Source organism: Kryptolebias marmoratus, linkage group LG16, assembly GCF_001649575.2.
Source record: "Kryptolebias marmoratus isolate JLee-2015 linkage group LG16, ASM164957v2, whole genome shotgun sequence".
NCBI classification, from domain to species: Eukaryota; Metazoa; Chordata; class Actinopteri; order Cyprinodontiformes; family Rivulidae; genus Kryptolebias; species Kryptolebias marmoratus.
Window position 1 is genome coordinate 29,297,069 of NC_051445.1, and position 16,710 is coordinate 29,313,778.

Consider the following 16,710-nt stretch of genomic DNA (forward strand, 5'->3'; position numbering starts at 1 on the left):
AAATACTGTTGTTAGTTTATAAATCACTGAACGGTTTAGCACCACAATACATTAAAGATCTGTTATCGCTGTACCAACCGTCTAGACCCCTCAGATCTTCTAGTTCTGGACTGCTCTGCATCCCCAGAACCAGAACCAAACGAAGAGAAGCAGCATTCAGTTTCTATGCACCACAAATTTGGAACAAACTTCCAGAAAACTGTGATACAGCTGAAACACTGGGTGCATTTAAATCTCAACTTAAAACCCACCTGTTTAGAGTTGCTTATGGCTAAATTAGGGTTAGAATGCGGGTTTTTGATGTCTTCAATGTTTTTCTCTTTCTTACCGTTTATTCAATGTCACATGCTGTTTTTATTTTGTTTTTTTGTTTTTTTTAAATTATGTAAAGCACCTTAAAATGCCTTGCTGCTGAAATGTTCTATACAAATAAAATTTGATTGATTGATTGAACAAAAAGTCCAAAAGCAAAAAGCTTTCAGTAAAAATGCTTCCAGCTGCAGAGCATTCAGAACCAGAGGAAATAATCATTCAAAAAAGTGATTTACATCAAGAAAAAAAAAAGAGGAATAAAGTTTTCAAAAGCAATTTCTCAGAATGAATGTAACAGAGCTACTCCAACATGCAACCACCTTTAGTGGCGCAATTCTAGAAGATCTATTAACACCTATTAATGTTTTGGTTCAAGGACATTGTTTTGTCTGTTATGTTGAAATAAATACGTAGTGTTCTTTATAAAACAAAACAAGGAAGTGTTCTAATTTTCTTATTCCTCTTCTCCGCATTGAAAAGCCTACCTAAGATATGCATGCCCTTAAGTTAGATTATTAAGGGTTATAACTATATGTATAGTTGTACACTGAGTGACGTAGGTAAACAGTTGTACTGCATGCTGAAGATGTAAACAACAAGTCAAATGTTGAAGTAAAGTTGAGGGATTTCACTTGTTTGTCTTCATCATGCTTTCTTAGTGTTTCCGGAGACTCATTGTGAAACTGTACGCAAATACATATACAAATTCTCTTAACTCTTGCAGTGTAACAGTCCTATAATATTATATTGTTAGAGCTAAACTGAGACCTAAAGAATTTTCTTGGAATCCTACCCAAAATATTAATCTAAAGCACAAAATATAAAATGTGTAATACAAATTTAAAAACAAAGCTTCTTCAAGTCTCAACACAGGCAGATTCAAAGGATGAGACCAGTGGTGTCCAGTTCTGATCTGGATGGCCACTATCCTGCATGTTTTAGTTGTTTCTCTGCTTTGAAACACCTGATTTGAATGACTAAGTGATTAACAGGCTCTTCTGAACTTGATGACCTGCTGAAGAGCTGGGAAACATCTAAAACATGCAGGATAGTGGCCCTCCAGGACCAGGATTGGACACGACTAGATGAGACTAACATTTTTCCAGTGTGAATTCTCCACACAAAATGGCTGGTTTCAACCTACCCACGTGATCACAAAGATCCAGTTAAGAGACAATGTAATTTATAGCTACAGTGTACTAAACTGAACTTAATTTCATAAGTAGGAATTAGGAAGAATTAGAGTATTTGCTTTTAAAGGTTACATCCCAGACCCACTGCCCACTACCATCCACCCCAAGGGGTATGCTGCCCCTTGCCCAATGACTGCTGATGATTAGCAATTAGCTCCAACTCCCTGGGATCCTGAACAGGAATTAATAGGAAATAATAATCTTATGTGTCTTTCAGTTTATCCAGTGTTCATGTCTTGGCTTTCCTATTAAGTAGTCTTATACCTAACCAGTGTGAGAATAATTGTGTACTTGTATGAGGTCTGTGTGTGCACAGATCAAGAGGTTTGTGAGTGAATATTGTGAATCAGTAATTGTGCCTGCAGGCAGTGTGGCATTGGTTTGATATTCAGCACCATGCTAACATAATAAGACCCATGAGAGGACCTCAAGTCAGTGTCGACAGATGGCTGTATTATGCATTGGACCCAGAATGTTACTGTAATAGCCACATTCTAAAAGCACTAAAACATTTGGAAAAGATCACACATGGACTCCTGACTCATGACCAGCAGCAATTTTTTAGCAGACTGGGAGGCTGAATAGCAGTGGGAGGGATGCACTGGGCCAGGAGCTATAACATCAGTGCCAGGTTGTTTGCTCTCATAATACATGGATTGATTAGTTGATTGGGACATAATTTAGTAAATGAAAGGTAAATTAGTTTAAAGGTATCAAAATTAGATTTTTTTTTTACAAAATGTTAATTTCACATTATCATTAAATAAAATAAATATTATGACTTTCTGTGCATTTATACTTTTACTACAGTTTTTCTTTATCTAAAATACATCATTCAGTATGTTTTGTCAGTGTTCTGGGTTGTTTGGGGCTCCTTCCTTTCTTTTTTCCTTCTTCTTCTGTAGAGTTTACCGGCAGCTTACAAGCCTAGTTCTTTACCGCCATCAACCAGACTGAGGTGTAATTCACAATTTAACTCATCCCATCTTCAAATACCAAAAAAAAAAATTCTCTCAGCTAACTTTGTGTCCTTTAAATACTGTATAAGTGCATTCATTCTACTGTATAATTGAGGCTGCCCTACTATGTTATCCATAGTTATTGAAATGCCTGTTGCCCTTTCCATTTTCTTTCTTTCTCTTGCATACTTTCTACATTTTATCAAAACATGTTCAACCCCTTCTATTTCTCCACAATGAGAATAAGCCCCTGATAGAGGCTTCACCATAATATTTAAACCACTATTTAGACTTGTGTGCCCAATCCTCAACCTAGTTATCCATACTTCCTCTTGCCTCTTCATTATATTGGCCTTTCTTACATCCATCCATCCATCCATTTTCTTTACCTACTTCTCCATTCCGGGTCGTGGGGAGCTGGTGCCTATCCCCAGCAGTCACTGTGCAGGAGGGCGGGGAACACCCTGGACCGGTCGCAAGTTCATCACGGGGCCACATAGAGACAAACAAGACAAACAACCATTCACACTCTCACTCACACCTAGGGACAATTTAAGAGTTACCAATTAACCTAACATACATGTTTTTGGTCTGTGGGAGGAAACCGGAGTACCCAGAGTAAACTAACATGTGCACAGTGAGGACATGCGCCCTTCTTACAATTACTTTTTGTATTTTTTGTATAAATGCCTTCCTGTCTCCTCTATATTCCATCTGTCCTGCCATATTTTATTTATTTTATCTTTAATAAATATTTTAATTTCTGTTCTACTTGATGGGACCTCAAGTTCAGTTTCATTTGCCTTAACTGCTCCTTTAGCCAACCTATCTACTTTTTCATTACCCTTGATTCATTTATGTGTTGGTACCCATGTGAATTGAATATTTATTTTTGTTTTGGCCTATATATCAAAAAACTAACTTCATCTAAAAGATCCTAATGACTTGCTGATTCTCCACTTTGAATACTAGTTAAGTAAGACATTGTATCTGAACAAATAACTAATTTATTGGTTTTCACCTCCACCAACCAATGCAATGCCAATATAATTGCCATGGCCTTCTTTTTCTTTTTCTTGTTAGCATATGTCATGGAGCAGGGGACAGCTTGCACAGGAAGCTGCTTGAACTAGGTGTTGATTACAAAAACACAATGGTCTCCATTGTAGTAAAGGATATTTTACTGTCCACTTCAGAAGGAGGGTAATACATTCAATCAGGATTTAGAGTTCCTAGACACCTCTTTTGCCTTGGAAGGAGGAACATCTTATCCTGCTTTCTAATCCTAATTTTAGTAGCTATTATAAGCTAAGTTTTTAAAAGTTATTTAGAATTTTTATTTTAACTATTTATACTTTGCCTACCCCCATTACCGGATTACTGGATTATTTCAAACCTGGACGTGGAGATGAAAATTACAGCAGACTGCTTATGATTAACAGATGGCTTATTAAAGAATTCTCCTCCAAATCCATGAACTTTATTGACAATCCCAAAATCTTCTGGGAACATCACTTATACAAACAAGACAGAGTCTGCCTAAATAAAGAGGGAAAAAAACTTTTCACTGCCAACATCTTCAATGCTGTTAATTACACAAGGCCATCTCCCCCAATCCAGGACACTGACGTCAGCACCTCAGCTCAGGAGGCGCTCACTGTTCCTAAACAAACTGATAACCAGGACTCCAGCTGAAAACACATCACCAACACCGACTGTGAGATAAGACCAGCACCTGTCCCCTCAGAACAGTACTGGAACACAGGATAGCGCCATACAGCCGATGTTCCTTAACTTTACAGAGAAAATGGATTTACAAGTTCAGCTAGGAACATCTCTCTTAAGTTCCCAAAAAGCATGCTTGAATTCCGATCCTCCTGATTATGGCCCAACAAAACAATCAGACCAACATCAACTCTGTATCTCTGACTTCTGAGACAGGGGCCCAGACATTAATAAACCTGTCACTTTCCAGAAAGCGTCTGGCCCCCTGGCTGTAAGCTACAGGAGCATCCCTGTTAGAATTACTAATAGAACAATAGCAAGGAAACACAGTGCCCTAAAATCAAATCTCAGATTAATCCCTTGTCATAAGAAACCTCAAGCTGAGGAATTATCTACCCCCAAGGCACTAAAGATGGCTCTGCTAAATATAAGATCACTATCAGCAAAGGGACTTTTAGTTAACGACTTCATCACTGAGAACAATATTGATGCCATGTTTCTCACAGAAACATGGCTGGATGAAAACAATGACTTTAACATCCATGTTGACAACACAATAGACAGAGGCAAAAAAGCTGAATGATGTACTTCAAAACTTTGGTTTGACTCAACATGTTTAACAGCCAACACATAATCTTGGACACACTCTTGATTTGATTATCAGCAAAGGTATAATTATCTCTAATGTCTCTGTAATTGATGTCGCTCTGTCAGATCATTTTTCTCTTGTTTTTGAAAGTACAATTTATGTTGACTCGCTTAGAAAAACAGATGTTATCACAAAACGCCTGTTCACAGACAGCACAGCTGCAACTTTTAATCAAATCTACTCCTGCACCTCTCTTCCAGGCTGTAAGCCAGTAGATGAACTGGTATATAACTTATTCTTCAAAATCTCAGATATAAAAGATTCTGTTGCCCCTGTTAAAATGAAAATTATATCTTGCAGAAAGAAATCACCTTGGATAAACACCTCACTTGTAAGAAATGAGAAAACTCTGTCGAAGGGCTGAACGTAAATGGCGTAAAACTCAACTTGACATTTAATATGAAATCTACAAAGAAAGGCTACAAAGTTATCACTCTTCACTAAAACATGCAAGGGAAACATTTTTTTTCAGAAATCATAAACATCAACAACGCATGTGCTCTGTTTGCCACAGTTGACAGGTTGACTAACCCTTCTGTGATTTTACCACCTGAACTCCACTCTACCAGGGCCTGCAATGAGTTAGCCAAATTTTTTACAGAGAAAATTACAAAAATTAGAAGGTCAATCTGCTTATCCACACCAAACCCAATCCCAAAATGCCAAACATGTCAAATGCAGAGAAAATGGCTGTATTTCACCAACTCACCCATAAAAACCTAGAAGAAATAAAAAATCAATTAAGCTCATCCTCCTGCTGTCTAGATATCCTTCCTACAACCTTCTTTAAGAAAGTTCTTCCTGTCATTGCATCTGACTTGATTCAAATAGTAAACCCATCTCTCTCATCAGGTGTTTTCCCCTAGGCTCTAAAAACAGCAGTTATCAAACCTCTGTTAAAAAAGAACAATCTGGATAAATCACTATTGCAGAATTACAGACCAATCTCTAACCTTCCATTTATCAGCAAAATTTTTGAAAAAGCTGTATTTCAACAGTTAAATAGCTTCTTAACAACGACCAACCGCTTTGATATCTTTCAGTCCAGCTTCCGTACTCACCACAGCACTGAGACTGCCCTCGTCAAAGTGTTCTATGATATCCACATAAATACCACAGTGCTGGTTCTACTGGACCTTAGCGCAGCATTTGACACTGTTGACCATAATATTTTATTAAAGCGACTGGAGAGCTGGGTCGGACTCTCAGACACAGCCCTCAGCTGGTTCAAATCCTACCTAAACAACAGGAACTTCTTTGTATCAATAGGCAACTTCTCTTCAGAGCGAACAGAAATCACATGCGGAGTACCCCAAGGTTCAATCCTGGGACCCCTTCTATTTAATATCTACATGCTCCCACTAGCCCAGATTATAACAAGTAATAACATTAGTTACCATAAGATGATACACAGCTCTATATTACAATGTCACCAGGTGACTCTGGATGTGCCAAAACTTTCTCCAGCTGAACAGAAACAAGACTGAAATTATTATCTTTGGACCTAAAGAGGAACGATCAAGAGTCAGCGTGCAGCTTCAGGTATTACAGCTAAAAACTAGTGATCAGGCCTGAAACCTGGGTATAGTAATGGACTCAGACCTGAATCTTAAGGGACACATAAAAACAGTTACAAAGTTGGCTTTCTACCATCTGAAGAACATCTCCAGAGTTAATGGACTAATGTCACAACAAGACTGTTACGAGTGTGGTAGTAACAGTGGTCTAGGGGTTCAGGGGGTACAACATAAAGATGCGTTCAGAGAAACAAGTGAAGCATAAGTGATTTATTACAAAAAAGGGTTCCACAAAGCCAAAACACAAGTACAACCTAAACCCAATTAAAACAAAAAGGACTAACAAATTCAAAGGTGTTAAATGCAAATTAAATTACAGAACGATCAAACAAGTCAATCTATCATAAAACCAAGTAACCCAAAAGGGGAGGAGAAGAAAAAAAAGATGACACAAGGGAGCACCTAGCCTCCCAAACAAGCTTCAAACTTAAGCAGAAGCATGCAAAATCAGAGTCAAGCAAAGCAGAACCAAAATGTGTCAGAACAAAGTTTCTAAAGGCTGCCCAAAACAGTTAGGCACCAGCAAGTTTGCAAACAAACAAATGTGGGGAGCAGCTGAACAAAGCCTCTTGCTACAAGCTGTCCCACTGGAGGAATGGTTCAGGAGCCTTTTATAGTGGTGCAGGTGGGCCTCATCAGTGTGTGATTGGGTTGCATTCCTCTGCCGGTCCAATGGTGTTGCTGCTCTCCTGCAGCCAATCAGGTAAGTGTTCTCTCACATCTGAGCCTGCACAAAAAAAAGAACCTGCACAGCCTCAAGAGGCCTGGGGCTGTAACAAAGACCTAGAAAAAATTATGCATGCATTCATCTTTAGTCGTCTCGATTACTGCAACAGTGTCTTCACAGGTCTGCCAAAAATCAATCCAACAGCTGCAGCCGATCCAAAATGCTGCTGCCCGTGTTCTCACTAAGACCAGAAAAATAGAGCACATCACTCCGGTCTTCAAGTCCCTACACTGGCTCCCTATATCGCAAAGAATAGACTTTAAAATACTTCTATTAGTTTATAAATCACTGAACGATCTAGAAGCACAATACATTAAAGACCTATTATTGTCGTATCAACCCTCCAGAACACTCAGGTTTTCTGGTTCTAGTCTACTTTATATCCACAGAACCAGAACCAAACATGGAGAAGCAGCTTTCAGTTTCTATGCATAATCAATCTGGAACAAACTCCCTGAAAACTGCAAAACAGCCAAAACACAAAATTCATTTAAATCAAGGCTGAAAACTCACCTGTTTAGAGCTGCCTATGATTGGTAGTCCGCAAACAAATTCAGGTGAAAAGCTGCTCTAAACAAACTATCTTATTGCAAATTGACCATCTCCTTATGATTATCAAGTTTATCTGCTCAATGATTTTTATGATTTTTTTAAAATTATTGTAATGATGGGATTATTGTAATAATTCTACTGATGTTTTTTTTTATGTAAAGCACTTTGAATGCCTTGCTGCTGAAATGTGCTATACAAATAAAGTTTTACTTTACTTTTTATAATAACTTATACACTACTATTCCTGTTTTACCAGTCTCGTCTTTTGAAGCATCTGGATATATTTGTATCATATTCTCATACTTTATTCCTAAATACTGCTGTATATTCTGATAAAAAATTACCACAGGACTCGACTACCTTTTTAATTTCCAAATTTACAATAGGGAGTTCAAATAACCAATGAGAAATTATAGGTCTTATTACAATTTTACAGCATGGTATATTAATTATCCCCAAATGATCTGCATAAATATTACCGTCCCATCCAAAACTCTTAGTGTTATGACCATATCCCAACATTCTCTGAGTACCTGTTTGGTAGAGTGATTTTCCTCATGTTCTTGTAGAGTTAACCAACAATTTACTGACGATTTCATCAGCCTTAGCTCCAATGGCATTTCCTCAGTTTCCACCTGAAGTGCATGAATTGGTGGAATTTTAAATGCTCCGCAACATAACCGGAGTGCTTTAGCTTGAATCCTGTCTAAATCTAATAAAAAGAATTAGCAGCTGACTTATAAACAATAAATCCATAATCCAACACAGATCAAATTAAAACGTCATGCATTCTTTTCAAAGAGGTGCTTGATGCCCCTTTTTTTTTCCTCCTCTTTTCCCTTCCTTATCTACTTAACTTTTTCAGACAGTGCAGTTCTGGGCAAACCCAGAACTGCAGATTGATGACAAGTAGTTGCAGCTGTTGCCAATCCCTCTAATGACAGGCACCTGCTATCAGAGGCTTAACTGTGACACTACTCTTCACTGGACTTCACAAAGTTGGTCTCAGTGCCATTTGAGTGAGTCATTATTTTTTTCCCTTCTGTTTAATGAAAATAATTCTTACTGTGTTTTTTCCTGCCAGTAGAAATCCTATTCTCAGGTTTCCTCCATGGATTAATTACCTTCCTCGTTGAACCTCTGAGGATCCTCTGTGTAGTGATGGGTCACACAAACCGAAGCTCTGAATTGAGCTAAATAAATTTAAACATTGAGGCTTAATTTATTCCCCCAGAAGTCATGTGATCAGTAACAAATGAAGTCTTGCTCCCAGAACAGACCTACACTGGTTCATCTGTAGATGTACGAGTGAATCTGTCTCACTGAATTTTATCCTAAACATGCAATAGTTCAACAGAAATGGGTAGAAACAAATAAACAAACAAAAAAAAGATGCACGCAGCAATGAATAGCCCTCACACTGTGGCGATGCTCCATTCAAAAACACCTCCTGAATTTCTAGAAGGACTGAACAGGGCAATAAATGTCTTCAAAATGGAAACTATAAATCGAAATGATCAGTATCCATGTGTAAAGCAATACTAAGAAACATCACCTTGTAATATGTTATGACTAATTTTAAAGTTGATATGAAAATGTAAGTCAGAGAATTATGTCCATGAGTAAAACAAGTAACTTTCATGTTATTTATTTTTTTTATTAGGCAGGGATAAACCAATGGTGGAATATTAACATGTACATAGATGTATTAAGGACAAGACCATAAGCGTTTCTCACTACAAAGTACCGTATTTTATGCACTATAAGGCGCACCTAAAAGCCTTCAATTTTCTCAAAAGTCGACAGTGCGCCTTATAATCCGGTGCATCTTATATATGGATCAATATTTAGCCGCAACAGGTCTTGCAACTATGGGAAGCAGTGTATGCTGGGATATATGACTGCGTGAAGCGTGCATTTTCATTTCCATTTGTGTGTGTGTGTGTGTAAAGACCCCAAAATTGCTCCTTCCAAGAGACACGCTTACGACGCAGAGTTTAAACCCAAGGCTATTAGCGCCAAACGACATACACCACTATCTGCCAGTGAATCGTAAATGCCTGGGCTGATATATCAGTCTCAATTGTGGATCGAGCTATCAGGAAGGCAAGAATTGTCACTGAACTGCCAGACAACAGCAGCGACACTGTCTCGAATAATGACGACTTTGACGAGGCGGTGCCGGGCATGTTGAATGCCCAATTCGCTCAACTGTTCAATTCGAATACTGAAGAAGAAGAATTTGAGGGATTCGTAGATGATGAATGAACTGATAAAGTGAAATTTACCTGTTTCTTTTGTGTGTTTACAGCTGAACCAGGTTGGTCATATTGTGAATATGAACATTAACGTTTTAACAACGTTGAGTTATTGTTATATTGTTATTGCTTTGCACTATTTTGAGAGTTACTATATTGTGATTGCACTAACATTTGATTTACCGTAATGGTATCAGACTGTTTCTTTTACGTGTTTACTGAATCGAGGAAACGTTCCCCTCCACTACCTGTTATACCTTGCTGTTGTTAAAAGATAAACTGTGTCGCGAAAATACTACATCACTGATATTACCTTGGGAAAAATAATAAAACAGCTGTTTATTCATTTTGGGAGTGAACGGAGTTGTCAGAACACTGGTTTGTATTCTATTAATAAAGATTGACTGATTTAGCTGACTGTTTTGTTGACATTCCCTTTAGCGCAGCTTCATCTAGTGGATGTATAACGCAACCCCAACCACTACTGTAGCTTCTATTCTATGCGCCTTATAATTCAGTGCACCTTATATATGAAAAAAGTTTTAAAATAGGCCATTCATTGAAGGTGCACCCTTATAATCTGGTGTGCCTTATAGTGTGGAAAATACGGTACATGAGTATGCACTTGTGTTGCACAGTGTAAAAATGTGATTTCTGTATGATTTTTTCATGCTGAGTGGCAGATGTCTCAATTTTTGGCATATGGGTTGCATTGTGTTGTTTACATCAAGGAAGGGAGAAAGAAAGATTTTGCAGCATATACAGACTGTACTTGTAGCTGAAAGAAGTATAGTATTTTTACCTCCTTCCATTTGGCATGCAGTCATTAAAAGTGAACAAAACAAAACTTTGTCCAGTGTGAGGTCTTCCTCTAACATTAACTTATTCTTCACAGCACTGAGATAAGCATTTGCAATAAGTTGATCTCTTATTAGCTGACAGCATATTAAAGCAGAGTTTCATGAGCATGTTGAAGTCTTAATATCTGCTTCATTCTAATACATTACCTTTGGGGACAAAATGTCTTTCATCAAATGTTGTATCTTGTTCTGGTTTTTGAGAAGAAGGGATGTTGTTTCATCACATTGTTGATGTTTTAATTTAATAAACCTCTGATAAAAATAAACCAAAGATACATTAAACTGCAATAAAATACGCTTTTTATCTGGTTCCTAAGAGGGGATCACACTTAAACACAAGCAGCCCCTTCTGACATGAAGTCTTTCATGCTCATTTGTGCATGGGTGTAACCAACGTTGTTAGTTCCCCTTATCTTACAGAAAAATGCTTCAAGACATCTTGGCCAATGGCTCGTTCTAACTTGCCTATGTTGTGTTCACAGAGTGACAGAATGGGATAAGCTACTGTTAGTCATGTAACTGTCACTCTTTCCCTTTGTATGGCTCAGACCTAATAAATGCTCAAGAAGCTGATACAAAGTCAAAAAGAGGTTATGGAGTATCTTATGCCCCTTTTACACGGACCCTAACGGTCCCAGCTCCACTCTACTCAGCTCGCTTTGCGAGCGTTTACATCTGCATTTTTTCGCCGTTGGTCCCTGCTTCTTTGGTCCCTGCTTTCGAGTAGGGCCAGCCGGACCAACCCTGCTTCATGGGCGGCGAAAGCTTAGCTCCTGTTCACTCATTGGTCGTGGTTGTGACTAGATGCAAGCATAAAGAGCGAACGGCAGGAATATAAACAACAGCGTTAGCTTACCCTGCAATGTTTATGCCGTCTGTCCCCCAGCTGAAGGCGCTGTAAAGTCTGAAATCTCCGGCGGATAACAGCCATCATACTCCGCGCAACAATCGCGGCATCCAGAGCATTTCTTCCACTGCGCCTCTCTTCCTGAAGTCTCAGGAGAATCCCCATAAGTTTAAAAAACAGCAACAACACAGGGCCGACGTTGTCCATAGCGCTTTCGTTGTTTACACAACTTGCGCTAAGTTTCAGTAGCGCACCCCACCCCCGCGCCGCGGCTCAGCACCCCGCAACACGAGGAGGCGTTCCTCTGCTACCGACCAAACTGGCCGGTGTGAACGCGATGCATTCTTTATCGAGCCAAGTGGAGTAGAGCGGAGTAGAACCGGACTTCTGAAATAGGGTCCGTGTAAAAGAGGCATTAGACAGCTTGTATTTTTCTTATATAATTAAAGTTTCAATCAGTCAACTATATTTGTACCAGTAGGTAGATTCTAATACAGTGAAGTGAGCTGGCTTCCTCTTTCACACACCAGACAAATGACAGACATAACAATAGACCAACAATTGTTAAAAGTGGCCAAGCATACAGCACACAGAAAAATCTCTTCAGTTACAAGGACTTCTCTACCTCTCTTTGTCTCTCTCTTTTGAAGGCTTTAGGAGGGAAGAGAAAGCCTTCAAGGTATCTGTGTTCAATATTAAAATGGTGATTATCTTTCAGCTGCTTAGTATTGATAGCAAAATTGAAACAGTATTTTGGTACATACAGAAACCTTATGGAACATTTGTTCTGATACCCTGTTCCACAATCTGTTCAGAGTACAGCATGTCACTTGACTGTTTCATTTCGAGTTCCAATAAGTCATCAACTGTTCCAAAACAGATTGAAATTCATTGAAACTCAGACAAAAACACACCAATCTTGTCATCTTTTTAAGAAATAAAATATTGCAGCTTCACAAAATGAAAATACCTATATAATTTACATGTGAAGGATTAAAAACTGTGAGGATGTGGAGCCTATGGGCGGCGCTACTAACCTTTCTTTCCTCAGCTGTTCCTGATTCCCTTGATGAGCTGATCCAGCATTTAAGCCTCCGGCTGGTTCCAGACCATCGCTGGAGCATCAAACCTCTTTGGTTAGAGTCTCAGCCACAGGTTCTAACCTCACGCTAGTGACTTTGATAATTTGTTGTCATTTGCTCTTCGACTCAGGTTGCTGCCTCGCCTAGACGGTCACTGCCCAACGGAAACTTACTTGAATCACTACTGGATTACTTACCTTGCCGGACCGCTGGATCTCTTACCTTCCGGATCATCTTGGAAACCTTTCTCACCTCTTCGATGCCACAAACGCCTTCTACACCTGTAAGAAAGAAAAAGACATTATTCACAAACTCATCTGTTCTCAACACTAAACTAAGACTTGTACCCGAGACTCACCTTGCTCCTTTTGCCTTCCAGACTGTTCCTGACTACTACCACTGTAGATATCTGCACTTTAGAAATAAACCACTTACCTTAATCCTTGTCTCCGTGTCTGGTTTTGGCTTCGCTCCTTGGACAGAAAACCTGGTTTATGTCAGTATGCTCCAGCCATAACCATTCCTGAGCGTTGCCGTCTCCAGTCACAACAAAACGTAGCCAGTCCAAACTTAGCCTCGAAGTGTTTTCCCGGGAATGAAATTGTTCTCTTCTTTACCGTCAGAATCAAGTCAGTTACGTGGGCTTATGTGGGTGAAGAGAGCCAACCAGGAAATTGCGGAACCCTCTTCCCGATCCGAAAACACCGAAACAGCTTCTTTACTTGCCCGCCACGAATCCATGATTAACGCTCTGTGTGAAAGACAACAGTCAGAGACGGGACGCCTAGACCAGCTAACTATTCTCACCCAAGAAATTCATCAAAAGCTATCGTCGCTAGTATCCAATGCGTCGGACTCCTCTTATGCTTCTGCCCCAACAGCTGCGTCACTTCCGGTCCCAACTTCCGGCCATTTTCATGAGGTTCCCTCTCCTACTCCAGAACATTTCTCTGGCGAAATTGGTAAATGCGCAGGGTTCCTTTTGCAATGTTCGCTAGTTTTTGCTCGCTCTCCGCAATCCTTCTTCGACAACGCCTCAAAAATCTCCTACATAATTGGGCTTCTAAGGAATAAGGCTTTGAGATGGGCGGAAGCTAAGTATAGCTTCCGTGCTATCAGGCAAACTCCTTTTGAGTAATTCATCGAAGATTTCGAACAGACATTTGGAGTCAGATACAATGAAACAGAAATAACAAGAAAATTATGGAATTTAAAACAGGGTCAGCGTTCCGTGGCCCAATTCGCTATTGATTTTTGCACATTGGCAACTACTTCTGGGTGGAATGAACCAGCATTAAAGGGAATTTTTATCCATGCCCTACAAGATCAGATCAAGGACGAACTAGCCGGGAGGGATGAACCTCGCTCCCTGGAGGAACTCATCTCATTAACTATTCGTTTGGACAACCGCCTCCGGGAGAGACAACGGGAGAAGGGCAGTCGGATTTCCACCACAGGACACTTCACCAGAGACTTGGAGACGGAGCCAAGTAACCAAGGACCTGAGCTGGAACCTATGCAGGTGGGGCAAGCTAGGTTAAGTTCAGAGAAGAGATTGAGGCGATTAGAAGCTATATAGCTATAGTTTCTACTGTGGGGAGAAGAGTCATTTCCGGGCTAGATGTCCTTATTTAAAAGGGCAAGCTCACTAGACATCCGAGGGGTGCTAGTGAGTAGTCTCTCCCAACCCCTTGGATCTCGCTTCTTCCATCACACCACTATCATCAATCACCAAATTAAGGTTTCTGTTCATGCTTTAATAGACTCAGGGGCTGAACATAATCTTGTTTCTGAAGATCTCTTCCATCAATTGCAGCTTCAACCGGAGCTCCTGTCCTCACCTCTCCCCGTGATGGACATCTCCGGCCAGGTTATTACGCAAATCAGGTATCAGGTGTCCAACCTTCAGTTTGTCACCTCAGGTAATCATAGGGAGTCAGGTGATTTTTTGGTTTTCTCGTCTCCCTCTACTCAGATGATCTTAGGTTTTCCCTGGTTGAAGAAACATAACCCCGTCATTAATTGGGCAGAAAAGAGAATTGAGTCCTGGAGCAAATTTTGCCTAAAGACCTGCCTTCAATCAGCCCTGCTAGTGCTACCAGCCAAGAGGGAAGCAGATCACGAGGTCGACCTAACAAAGATTCCCCCTGAGTACCATGATCTCGCCTCAGTATTCAGCAAATCTAAAGCCCTATCCTTGCCACCCCACAGACCATACGATTGTTCCATAGAGCTCCTCCCCGGAGCTCCTCTCCCGTCCAGTCGCCTGTTCAACCTCTCCGGACCAGAGCGTGAGTCCATGAGGACGTACATCGAGGACTCTCTCTCCTCTGGCATCATCCGCCCCTCCACGTCCCCTCTCGGCACAGGATTCTTCTTTGTGGAGAAAAAAGATAAAAGTCTCCGTCCCTGTATCGACTACCGAGGACTCAGCCAGATCACTGTCAAGAACAAATACCCATTACCTCTGATAGATTCTGTTCACCAACAACTTCACTCTGAAATCATATTCACTAAGTTGGATCTTCATAACGCTTACCATTTGGTAAGAATTAAGGAGGGGGACGAGTGGAAAACCGCTTTCAAGACTCCACTCGGCCATTTTGAATACTTGATCATGCCATTCGGACTCACCAATGCACCAGCAGTATTTCAATCATTAATCAATGACATCCTAAGAGACTTTTTGAACATTTCTGTGTTTGTTTACCTGGAATATATTTTGATTTATTCCCAGGATCCGGTCCAACATCGATGACAAGTGACAGCAGTACTACAGCGGCTGAGCTAGAACCAACTCTTCGTAAAAGCCGAAAAGTGTGAGTTTAGTGTACCTACTGTGAGTTTCCTGGGGTTTATCTTTGGACAGGGGTACTACAAAACCGAACCCGAGAAGACAAAGGCGGTAGCCGACTGGCCGGTTCCCTCCGATCGTCGACAGCTACAGAGATTCCTGGGATTCGCCAATTTTTACCGCCGGTTCATCCAGGACTACAGCAGGATCGCAGCTCCTCTCACCCAACTCACCTCCATCAAACAGCCTTTCGTTTGGTCTCCAGAGACACAATCAGCTTTCGGTGAGTTAAAGTCCCAGTTCATCTCCACTCCTATTCTGCATCACCCTAATCCCAGACTGCAATACATCATTGAAGTAGACGCCTCTGACTCAGGTGTGGGAGCTATCTTCTCTCAGAGATCCTCAGAGGATAGTAAGGTCCACCCATGTGCCTATTTCTCTCGTCGTCTGTCCCCTGCAGAGAGAAACTACGACGTAGGTAACCGAGACCTACTGGCAATAAAACTAGCCTTAGAAGAGTGGAAGCACTGGCTGGAGGGTTGCGAAATTCCTTTTATAATTTGGACCGACCACAAGAACCTGGCCTATTTACAAACTGCCAAGAGACTTAACACCCGTCAGGCTAGGTGGTCATTGTTTTTTGGCAGGTTCAACTTCACCATCACTTTTAGGCCGGGTTCTAAAAATGTCAAACCCAACGCCCTGTCCAGATTGTGGTCTAGTTCCAGCGCAACCGAAAAGGATGAACCTATAATCCCATCCTCCCTGATCATCGGCGCTCTCACTTGGGCTATAGAAAGGGAGATCTGAGAGGCCCAACAGACCGAACCAGATCCTGGAGGGGGTCCTCCAGGTAAGACCTACATCCCTGTGACCGTTAGAGCCAGAGTCCTTGACTGGCTCCACTCCCAGCAGTTCTCCTGTCACCCAGGAGTAAACCGCATGATTAAGCTGGCGGCTAGATATTTTTCAATATTATTTTATATTATTTTTCAAAGACCCCTTATGACGAATACAAATATTGGACACAGTGTTCCCTCGCCCGGACGCGGGTCACCGGGGCCCCACTCTGGAGCCAGGCCTGGCGGTGGGGCACGTTGGCGAGCGCCTGGTGGCCGGGCTTTCACCCATGGAGCCCGGCCGGGCACAGCCCGAAGAGGATACGTGGGTCC

The 16,710-nt window shown here is 40.9% G+C and overlaps 1 pseudogene; it reads right to left on the reverse strand.

Annotated features, from left to right (window-relative positions):
• LOC119617799 overlaps positions 1–13,482 on the reverse strand; it is a 15,680-nt pseudogene extending 2,198 nt beyond the window's left edge.
• Between the last annotated feature and the right edge of the window lie 3,228 nt (positions 13,483–16,710).